Raw genomic sequence first — 11,381 nt, 5'->3', positions numbered from 1 at the left:
AGAGAAACATCGATCAGCTGCCTCCTGCACATCTCCTACTGGGGATGTGCCCGCAACCCAGGTACATGCCCTTGACCAGAATCGAACTCGGGACCCCTCGGTCCACAAGCCGACGCTCTATCCACTGAGCCAAACCGGTTTCGGCAGGAGGTGACATTTACATTGAATTGCAATGATGAAAAAGGAACCAACGAGAAGAAGGTTAGTGGGAGAACATTCCTAGAATAGGGAATGATCAGGGAAAGTACTGAGGGTAGGGACAGGCTTGGTGTATTGGAACTAGTGGGGTTGTAGCAAAGGAGGCAACTGCAGGGTGGTCAGAGGCAGGTAAGCCGAATTATGTAGGAGTGAGGAGTGTGGGCTTAATTCTAAGCCTGAAGAAAAGGCATTGGGGAGTGATAGCATCTGATTGCTGTCCACCATCCTGATTTTGCCTTATTCCTGGTCAAAGCTGGTTCACAACCATTGAGTCAGGGCACTGGCCTGGACAACAAATGTGGGCACATACCTGGCACTCTGCATTGACACTGAGATCGATAGAGGGGAGGCATTGCTTCTTGATATAAAACCTTTTACCTGCCCTGCTTCAGAGCTCCCATACAGAGAAGTTCCAAGTGGGCTCAGAGAGGTGACAGAGTATATTCTGCAGGTTGTTAGCAATGCTTCTGGAATAAGCAGCTCATTCTGAATAGCTCATGGGCAGAGTGGTGCCTTAATCACCTTGACTTGACAACCCCAACAACCAGGCCAGTGCCTTCACTAATGTCAGTCTCCACAAGCATTTGTTTTCTGTTGGGCATTTCTTCATTTTATAGGAATTTATTGGGTACTTAATATGTGCCAGGCACCATTCTCTGCCAACAGTGCAACTGATCTTTTACACTTCACCAGGAAGTACCTGGATAAACAGGAGAGGGACACAGGCTGTCACGTTCACTACTTACATATCACTAGAGGCCCGGTGCACGACATTCGTGCACTGGGAGGCCGGGGGGCCCTCAGCCCAACCTGCATCCTCTTGCAGTCAGACATCCCCAGAGGGGTCCTTAGCACTGCTGTGGAGGCGGGAGAGGCTCCCTCCACCACCACTGTGCTTGCCAACAATAAGCCTGGCTTCTGGCTGAGCAGTGTTCCCCCTGTGGGAGCACACTGACCACCAGGGAGCAGCTCCTTCATTGAGCGTCTGCCCCTTGGTGGTCAATGTGTGTCATAGAAACTGGACATTCCACCATTTGGTCGATTTGGATATTAGGGTTTTATTATATAGGATAAGGGATTAGAAAAGCAGGCCCAGCAGGAAGACTCATTTAAAAAGCCTGCTGAGTGCCTGGTCAGCGTGGTTCGGTGGTTGAGTATTGACCTATGAACCAGGAGGTCACGGTTCAATTCCTGGTTCGGGCACATGCCCAGCTCATGAGCTCAATCCTCAGTAGGGAGCATGCAGGAGGCAGCCAATTGATGATTCTCTCTCATCATTGATGTTTCTATCTCTCTCTCCCTCTCCCTTCTTCTCTGTAATCAGTAATATAGGGCGCGGCTATACGGTTAAGCCTCGGACTGACCTGTTGGCACAGCCACAAACAAGTCCCAGCTTAGAGGGCACAGTCCTCTTAGCATAATTAGGCTTGACCTTATGACACTCCCTAGATCTTATCTGGGAAGCTAATGGCCTGTGGGAGGTGCAGCAAGTGCTGCCAAAACAAGTGAAACTCACAAGAACATTGTAACTATGGTGACCACTACCTTGTTTACCTCTGGCTATAAAGGCTCAGTTTGCCTCTGGATCTCTCTCTGTGGCCTCAGCGAGGCACAGGAAGATCCACCTAGACCCAGCTTATTCTCTCTGTCTGTCATTTCTTCATCCTTTCGCCGCCCTCACTCAGGCTTTCGAACCCTTGGCTGAGCTGGCTCGGCACAAGTAAAAATATATAGTTTTTAAAAAGCCTGCTGAAGTGTCAGGTAAAGACATACCATTGAAGGCAACACAACAAATCTTCCCATGGTTGTAGATGCCAAAATCAGCTACTGAAGAATTTTGATCGTCTCCATTTGACAGAAGACTGCTTTCCTTCATTGTTTTGTGTACAAATAAGTCTGTTTGTATAAATAAATCTTGCATCAGATTAGAGGACCCTGGGTCACATTTATTAAAAAAAAATGGACAAACACCTCTGCCCATGAAGTGTGCCTTCTAGTGATAGATGAGTATGCATGACTTTTACACATTCCTGTGTAATCAGGTGTGATGGTGGTCATGGCATTGTGTGTCTAGATGTATTTTCTGAATAACAGTGGGGGAAGAAAACAGTGGAGATTAATGTAGAAAAATGTATGACTTTCATAGAAGGTAATAATAGCCAATTTGAAGCAGCAAAGCATGTTAGGTCAACCCTATGTGTCAACCCTATGTGCTCTAACTGTAGAACAGTCTGGAGGTTCCACAAAGCCAGCATTCTGGTGGCCCTGAGGACAATGTTTTTAGCATCAAGTCAAGGTCTGGCCTGAAAAGAACCTGAATTTCTTTGTATCAGCCACAGTTCTTAGTGGCCAACCAGAACCTTCTCTAGCCAATTAGAGCAGGAAGAATATTTATAAAAGGACTAGTGGCCCAGTGCATGAAATTCATGCACGAGGGAGAGGGTGTTCCTCAGCCTGGCCTGAACCCTTTCAAATCTGGGACCCCTCGAAGGATATCCTATTGCTGGTTTACAGGGATCGGGCCTAAACCAGCATTCGGACATCCCTCTTGCAATCTGGGACTGCTGGCTCCTAACTGTTCACCTGCCTGCCTTCCTGCCTGATTGCCCCTAACCACTCTGCCTGCCAGCCTGCTCGCTCCCAACTGCCCCCCGCCAGCCTGCTTGGCCCCAACTGCCGCCCTGCTGGCCTGCTCACTCCAAACTGCCTCCCACCTGCTGTCCTGATCACCTTCAACTAACCCCCACTGATGGCCTGCTTGCCCCCAACTGGCTCCCCTGCTGGTCTGCTTACCTCAAACGGCCCCAACCCTCACCAGCCTGATCACCCACAACTGCCCTCCCCTCTTGACCTCTAACCACCTCTACCTCAGCCCCGCCACCATGGCTTTGTCTAGAAGAACACCCAAAAGGTCTCCTGGAAGGTCTCCCAGTCTAATTAGCATATTACCCTTTTATTAGTATAGATAGAGGCCTGGTGCATGGGTGGGGACTGGCTGGTTTGCCCTGAAGGGTGTCTCAGAGCAGGGTGGGGGTTCCCTTGGGGCATGGGGAGGCCTGGGTGAGGGGCCTGTGGTGGGTTGCAGGCTGGCCACACCCCCTTCAGGATGAGGGTGCCTGGCCAGCCTGGGTGAGGGGCTGAGGGCTGTTTGCAGGGTGGCCACACCCCCTTCAGGGTGGGGATCCCCACTGAGGTGCCTGGCCACCCTGGGTTGGGGGCTGAGGTCCATGTTCAGGCTGGCCACACCCCCTTCAGGATTGGGGGGTCCCACTGGAGTACCTGGCCAGCCTTGCTGAGGGGCTGATGGCTGTTTGTAGGCTGGCCAAGCCCCCCAGCGGGGACCCTCACCCCATGAGGGTGTGGCCAGCCTGGGTGAGGGGCTGATGGCTGTTTGCAGGCTGGCCACAGCCCCTTCAGGGTGGGGGTCTCCATTGGGGTGCCTGGCCAGCCTGGGTGAGGGGCTGATGGCTGTTTGCAGGCTGGCCCCACCCCTGGCAATGCAAGCTCCCAACCCCTCCTTGAGTGGAGGGAAGCAGGTATCTGGGATTTATTTATCTTCTATAATTGAAACTTTGTAGCCTTGAGTGGAGACCAGGCTGGCCAGGGTGGGCAGAAAGCTTGGATTCCCCATCACGGGGGGCAACCCAAACCTCCTGCTTGCTCCAGCTCCATGGCCACCACCATTTTGGTTGGGTTAATTTGCATACTTGCTCCTGATTGGCTGGTGGGCATGGCTTGTGGGTGTAGTGGAGTGACACCAATTTGCATGTTTCTCTTTTATTAGTGTAGATATTTGATGGCTCACAGAACATTAGGGGAGCCAGCAAAAACAGTCTTGGAGCCTATATGCCAAGAACTACACCCGAGGACCTGTAGCATTGCTCCTGCGGAGTGTGCTAAACACAAACAAGGCTTGTCGCTGAGGCAGGGCTGGAGATGACTACCAAGACCTCTATCTGCCTCCGTCTGGAAACTTCACTTCTCTCCCCTATCTTTGCCAATATTCAATTTTTTAAAGTTTTTTTTTTTTTTAAAGAATAGCACACATGCAAACAAATTCACAAAACAAAATAATTATTGCATAGCAAGTTTCCATATAAATAGCACCCAGGTCAAGACATGGAACTTTAAAGCACCCTAGAATTTCCTCCCCCTCCAGTCTCTACCTCTCCTCAAAGGTACAGTAGCCCTTCCTTCCTCTTCTGAGTCAACTCTCTTGCATCTGATTGGAGAAACCTGGGTTACATTTATATGTTCCAGCCTCAAGGAAGTCTGGGAAAGTGACTTTTTTGACATTATATGAGGAGAATGGGATTTAAAAGGTGGAAATTTCCACCAGTATAGGAAAGGTTTACTCAGGTCAGATAGCTCCATAGCATGAGACACGGTTGCCACAGTCCCCAATGGGTAAATAAACATTGAACGAGGCAAAATGTCCAGTTTTGTAGGTCAAAAGTGGTTAACTATCAGCAGGACCCTGTTGTTCAACCTAATAGAAGAGACAGCGGGCAGGAAATGGAAAGGTGGCATCTGAAGGAGATGGGACAGGAGTGCTGAGGAAAGCTAGCAAGTGCTTCACGCAACATCAATTAGGAATGGGGGGCTTTGAGCCTGCGATTTAGCTGGTTTGTTACCCCAGCTTCTCACATTGCTAACTTAGAAGTTTGTTGAAGTAAGACAAATGGCTGCATGTGTACACGGGTGTTGTTCAGTAGTGAGCAAGGGAGGAGCAGTGGGGACGTAAAGGAAGGGCTGTGACACCTCAAGTCAGGAACTTGGTAGTGGCCTGTGCATCTGCGTGGTTTGGGCGGGGCCTGCCCCAAAGGCAGGAGGGAGATCAGCGCTACATTTTATGTTGAGTCTAAGTGCTCATGGTTACAACGCACATCGAAATTCAAAGAACTCTTCAGAGGGCACAAAGATAGGCTATAATTAGGATCAGCTCATGATTGCTTAACAGGAGAAGACTAGTTATGAGCTAGATGTCCACTTACAGGAGATTTAGTAAATAAAATATTATTTATCCATCCTGTGGAATGCTACGTAGTACCTAACCCTGGTGTTGCAGAAGAATCTGATCAAAATGGAATGAAATAACACAAACATCAAGAAGAGTCTTGAGAGTACCCAGTTATTCCTCCTTTCTCTTCCTCTAACATCTTGTATATACAGAAAAAAACAACACATAAGGTAATGTGTTTTTTCAAACGATCTCAGTTTTGGCCCCATTAACCAGAAGTTTCATATCAAATTAATTTTCAGAGTTTGATTTTCCAAAATTATTCTGCCAATTGTCCACTTCACTTATTTACATCCCTCTTTCCAAATTGAATACTATGGCAGAGAATAGAAAGGAAATTTAGTGGGGAAACCCAAAATAACACCTTCAGGATGCATATATGATGTGTTAACAACAGGAAGTGGGGCTGTTGTATGTAGGTCATTTCTTTGGGGTGTTATTTTTCTTGGCACTCTTGGAGCCCCATATAACCTGCAGGTACATAAATCTGCTGACAACACTCCTGATGGAAATGTAATTTGTGAGGGCTTTGTAGAAAATATGCCAGGTATACTCAGGGTTTTATAAATAACAAGATAGCAGTCTGGTGGCTAACTTTGAGCTTTTCTTAGGTATCAGCACTGCAGGAGTTTTATTTACATTTAATACACATTTAATAGAAGCTACTGTTGTTACCTTCATTTTACAGAAGGCGAAAGCCAAGAGAGTAAGTAACTTACATAGATCTCACACTCAGTAAATGAAGGATGTGAGGTACAAACCAAGCAAATTTGTCCCCAAAGCTTCGCATTTGAGGATGGAGTTTAGGCCATGGGGTTGTCTTGCTTATTTCCAATTCTGCCTTCACCATTTATTAATTTTGGGACTTCAGAAAAGTTACTCTCTCTCTCTTATATTTTCATACCTGTAAAATGGGAATAACAACAGTACTAACATTCTAAGCTCCCTATAATAGCTGAAAAAGACAATGTAAGTGATGTTCTTAGTAAAATGAATGTAGGTTGTAATTGTATTATTATTACTATCATAAACTACTAAATCGTGCTACTTTAAAAATATTCATGCTCATTTCTCTAGTAATTCTACATTTTAGAATCTAGTCTGAAGAAATAATCAGACGTGGATATGCAGGTAGATTTATGCATAAGGCTGTCCCTTGAATATCTATAAAAATGAGATTTTAGAAAAAATTAACTTTGCTACAAGAGAGAAATCCTATATAATAAAGAGGTAATATGCAAATTGACCATCATTCCAACACACAAGATGGCCACCTCCATGTGGTCAAAGATGGCCACCCCCATGTGGACACAAGATGGCCAGCAGGGGAGGGCAGTTAGGGGGTGACCATGCCTGCAGGAAAGGACAGTTGAGGGAACTAGGCCTACAGGGGAGGGAATTTGGTGGGGAGGACCAGGCCGAGGATAGTTGGGGGTGACCAAGTCGGCAGGGAAGGGCAGTTAGGGCAACCAGGCTGGCTGGGGAGGGCAGTTAGAGGTAATCAGGCCAGCAGGGGAGCAGTTAGGCATCAATCAGGTTGGCAGGGGAGTGGTTAGGGGGTGATCAGGCTGGCAGGCAAAAGCAGTTAGGGGCAATCAGGCAGGCAGGTAGGCGAGCGGTTTTGAGCCAGCAGTCCTGGATTGTGAGAGGGATGTCCGACTGCCCATTTAGGCCCGATCACCTCTAGGGGTCTCAGTTTGGAGAGGGTGCAGGCTGGGCTGAGGGACACACAACCCCGCCCTCCCCCCTTGCACGAATTTCATGCATTGGGCCTCTAGTAGTTAAATAAGTGATTATCACTAGATGTAAAATGTTTCAGAAAAATATTGAGTCACATGGGGACTTGTTTATTATATGAAATAGGTAAACAAAGGGAAATACAAGTCTATAAATACCACATTATCTCAACTTAGAACCATTTGTTAACTAATGTAAGAAGCATTTGTTGAGTGCCAATATGTGTAGGCACTGGAGATAAGCAATGAGCAAATAGTCACCTCTCCCTCTCTCTCTCCCCCATCCCTCTCTTTCTCTTCTGGGTACCAGCAGTCATTTGATGGTTTTTTGCCTGAAAAAAATGTGTCCTTAAATCCTCATCTGGAAATGTGGCAATAGACTGATGCCATTGGCTCTGAAAGTCTTTTTTAAAAAGTCTTTGAGTTGCTATCTGTATCTCAACCGTCATTGCATGCCCTCTACTTTCAGCATCTGCCCCGGATAGAAGTACAGAAGACTCTTTACAACAGAGATCCTAGAAAAGATACTTTCCTGTCAAGGTGTGTCAGTGTGGAGTCCTCTTCAGCATATGCCAAGATGCTGACTGCTTTCTCTGTAAGCAGCTGTGGAATTTTGGTCCTGCTGAGCTGCTGAAAACATAGAAATGTTCCTGAGTTATCCTCTTCTCTGTGTTATTTTACAATGTGCTGATTTTGCATTTTGTATCGGACACTTGGATACATCCCCAGTGACCGCTTGGATGAGTGCTGATTATTGTTGAACTTTGCCTTTGCTTTACTTGGCTGCCAAGAGAGTTTTAGGTCTCACATGACTAAAATCACAGTGAATCTGACCGAAGAAATACTTATGTAATGGAAAATTAGTGAAGTAAAGTGTCAGGCAGTTGTCATTGACAATGTGACAACCACAATGGAGGCTGTGGATGATTTAGGAACCACAAGCATTCTATTCTTCTGTTTATAGCCTTTAGAATGTAATTTGGTTCCGCCATTTGGTCAATTTTCATATTAGCCTTTTATTATATGAGATATTTTACTTTATAAAACTTTCTAATACATCTTCTTTTAATCACATTAATTGTTAATCTATTTACATGTTTAATTTTTTGAAAATTCTTAAATTTTTTTTTTACATAAGATGAATACTTTCACAATCATAAATTATTGTAGCATTTTGCTTTTGTGGTAATAAATATATATAGCCTGGCCAATGTGGCTCAATTGTGCACTGAAAGGTTGCTAGTTTGATTCCGGGTCAGGCACATGCCCAGTAGGAGGCATACAGGAGGCAGCTGATCGGTGTTCTGCTCTCACACTGATATTTCTTTTTCTCTTTCTCTCTAAAAATAAATTTTAAAAATCTTTAAAAACATATACATATATACTGTGGTAAACTGAGAGAATTTCAATATACAAATGTTCCTTAGCATATAAGGGGTCACATCCTGATTAGCCCATCGTAAGTGACATTTATCATAAGCTGAAAACGCATTTAATGCACCTAACCTACTAAACATCGTAGTTTAGCTTAGCCTACCTTAAACATGCCCAGAGCCCTTACATTAGCCTACAGTTGGGCAAAATCATCTCTTTACCACTGCCCAGCACAATGAGAGAGTATCGTACATATTGCTAGCCTAGGAAAATATCAGATCTGAAGTATGATCTCTACTGAATGCTTTCACACTATCATAAAGTCGAAAAATCAGAAGTTGAACCATTATAATTCAGAGACTGTATAAAGTATATAAGGAAATTTTGTTTCTCAGTTACATCTATATATTTTAAAGTGAATATTCAGATTAACAATACATTTTAATGACTAGCCTTATGTTATTAACATGGATAACCTCATTTGATATGATGGTAACTTATTTGTTCTCCTGCTCATTGGTCATACACAGGCTGGGAGGACTGAAATTGTGTTGAAATAGGTATTTGGATCTTTATCTTTTCAAAGGCTAGGACTAAAGCCAAAGAGTAGATTTTGATAACGAAGCTGAAGATAAATTTCAACATATTGTTAAAGAGATCTGAGGATTAGAAAACAGTGCATGGGAGATGGAAATGATTGTGGAGAGGCAACTGATGTAGCGACGCAGAGGAATTTCCCACCTACATGCCTGCAGAGGATCTGTGAGGGGGACAAGGCAGGTAAGCCCCATGATTCCTGGACAGAGTCAGAACTTGAAGACACCTGTGGTATTGCAGAGGGTGGTGGTGGTGTGTGAGGCAACAGGAAGAGAGAGCTAAGTGTAGATGGGTGACCAAGTCTCTGGTCTCCACTTGCCCTGCAGTGGGAAACATACTCCTCCCCCTCCCAGCCCCCCAATCTTTCTCCACCTACCTTCTCCAGGGCATTAGACATGTATTTGCTTTTTTGTGATATATAGAAAGGAGAACTGCAGAACTGGAAAGCCCAGGTATAGAAGAGTAGAGGAGTGAGAAACAAAACTTTAAAAAGGAGGGGGTAGGTCAAAGCTCACATATTGAAGAGTGGAACACTCCCCCCACCGCCCGCCCGTCCCCAACCCCCCATCCATATACAACAGCACTCCAAGCAACCCTCTTCTTTTTCTGGCCTTCCCTGTGTCAGGCATATACCCTTTCTCTAAAGAAACAAGTGACGGTTCATTCTCTGAAGAAGTGATGTTTAGCCACTGACATTTGTGAGTCTCCAAATGCAAAAGCCTGTTTGTCAGCCAATCACCTCACAACAAAGTTGGTCAGTTGATAAGCCCCACCCTCACACACAGAGTCGGCAGTTAGCTTTTCAGGTTTTGTTCTTGAAACAGAAGAATCAGGCAAAACTCCTCAGACATGTGAGGAAAGAATTCATCAAAAACATATTGAAACAGAAAAAGAAACCCTTTGGGGAAACACTAATGCAGAGAACAGAAGAAAACCTACTGTTTTCTGCATGTCACTTGAGTGGCTGCCTCTATCTTTCTACCCGGTTATCTGAGGACTACACACTTTCCAGTGTGTCTGAAGCATTGTAGCTCTCTCCAACCATCCCTAAGGAGGTTCTATCCTGCCTTGGCATATACAGAAATTCAACTTAGGCTCCGCTAAACAAGGAATTATTTGCTTTATGACTTTATCATGAAAAAAAAATACAAAGAACTGGCAGAAGTTTTGAAACTACAGTTGTTCTTTAATATAATCCAGGATCAAATTCTTAGGCACAGATTCTACCCACAGAGACCCCAGGGGTGTGGGCTGTTTATTCTTATAAATGATTATCTTACAAACTTTGGAGGTTATTGTAATTGTGTTTGCTCAGCTGTTCCCACTGCTTCCACCAGTGCACAGTGGAAGGACGCAGGCTTCTCTCTGCATCCCATCGCTCTTTTGGTTGACCTTAGACTCTTGATTTCTAAGAGCTTATAGAGGTGTTTTTTTAAAATTCTTTATTGATTAAAGTATTACATATGTGTCCTCATCCCTCCATTGTTCCCCCCAGCCCCCGCTCGTGCCCTCACCCCCTAGTGTCTGTGTCCATTGGTTATGCTTATATGCATGCATACAAGTCCTTTAGTTGATCTCTCTCCCTTCCCCCGACCCTCCCCTGCCTTCCCTCTGAGGTTTGACGGTCTGATTGCTGCTTCTCTGTCTCTGGATCTGTTTTCGTTCATCAGTTTATGTTGTTCATTATCTTCCACAAATGAGTGAGATCATGTGATATTTATCTTTCTCTGACTGGCTTACTTCGCTTAGCATAATGCTCTCCAGGTCCATCTACGCTGTTGCAAATGGTAGGAATTCCTTCTTTTTTACAGCAGTGTAGTATTCCATTGTATAGTATTCCACAATTTTTTTAATTGACTTTTTTTTTTGATTTGCATCTCTTGGATGATTAGTGACTTTGAGCATGTTTTCATATGTCTCTTGGACTTCTGTATATCCTCTTTTGAAAAGTATCTGTTTAGGTCCGTTGCCCATTTTTTGATTGGATTGTTTATCTTCCTTTTGTTAAGTTGTATGAGTAAGCTTATAGAGCTTTTATGCCCTCCAGCTTTATGATCTCCTCCCTTGAGGATATGCATACACTTCTAATCAGCCTTTGGCCAACAGCTGCTGGAGGTCCGACCTGATATCTTACCATTCCTAGAGGTGATGATGTGCCCTTACCACAGGTTGAAGTGTCTTAGTGAGAACATAGCCCCACCTCTTATATCATGGATGACTGACAGGCCTATGAAGGCAGTTAGCTGGTAGTTGATTCAAATCTAGACCCCAGAAATCTTCACCTTGGTTTTGTTATTCTTTCTACTCCATAAAATAAAGGAGTGAAAGGAGAGTTAAGGAGACAGGAGACATACCTAATGGCAGCAAAATTACACAGTTCTGGGTGAGAAAGGGCAGCAAATCCAGAAGGAACCTGAAGGGTCACTGGTTTTAGGGTTGGTGGGCAGATTCCTGCT

This window comes from Myotis davidii, unplaced genomic scaffold, assembly GCF_000327345.1.
Source record: "Myotis davidii unplaced genomic scaffold, ASM32734v1 scaffold847, whole genome shotgun sequence".
Taxonomy (NCBI): Eukaryota; Metazoa; Chordata; class Mammalia; order Chiroptera; family Vespertilionidae; genus Myotis; species Myotis davidii.
This window is presented reverse-complemented; position numbering follows the sequence as displayed.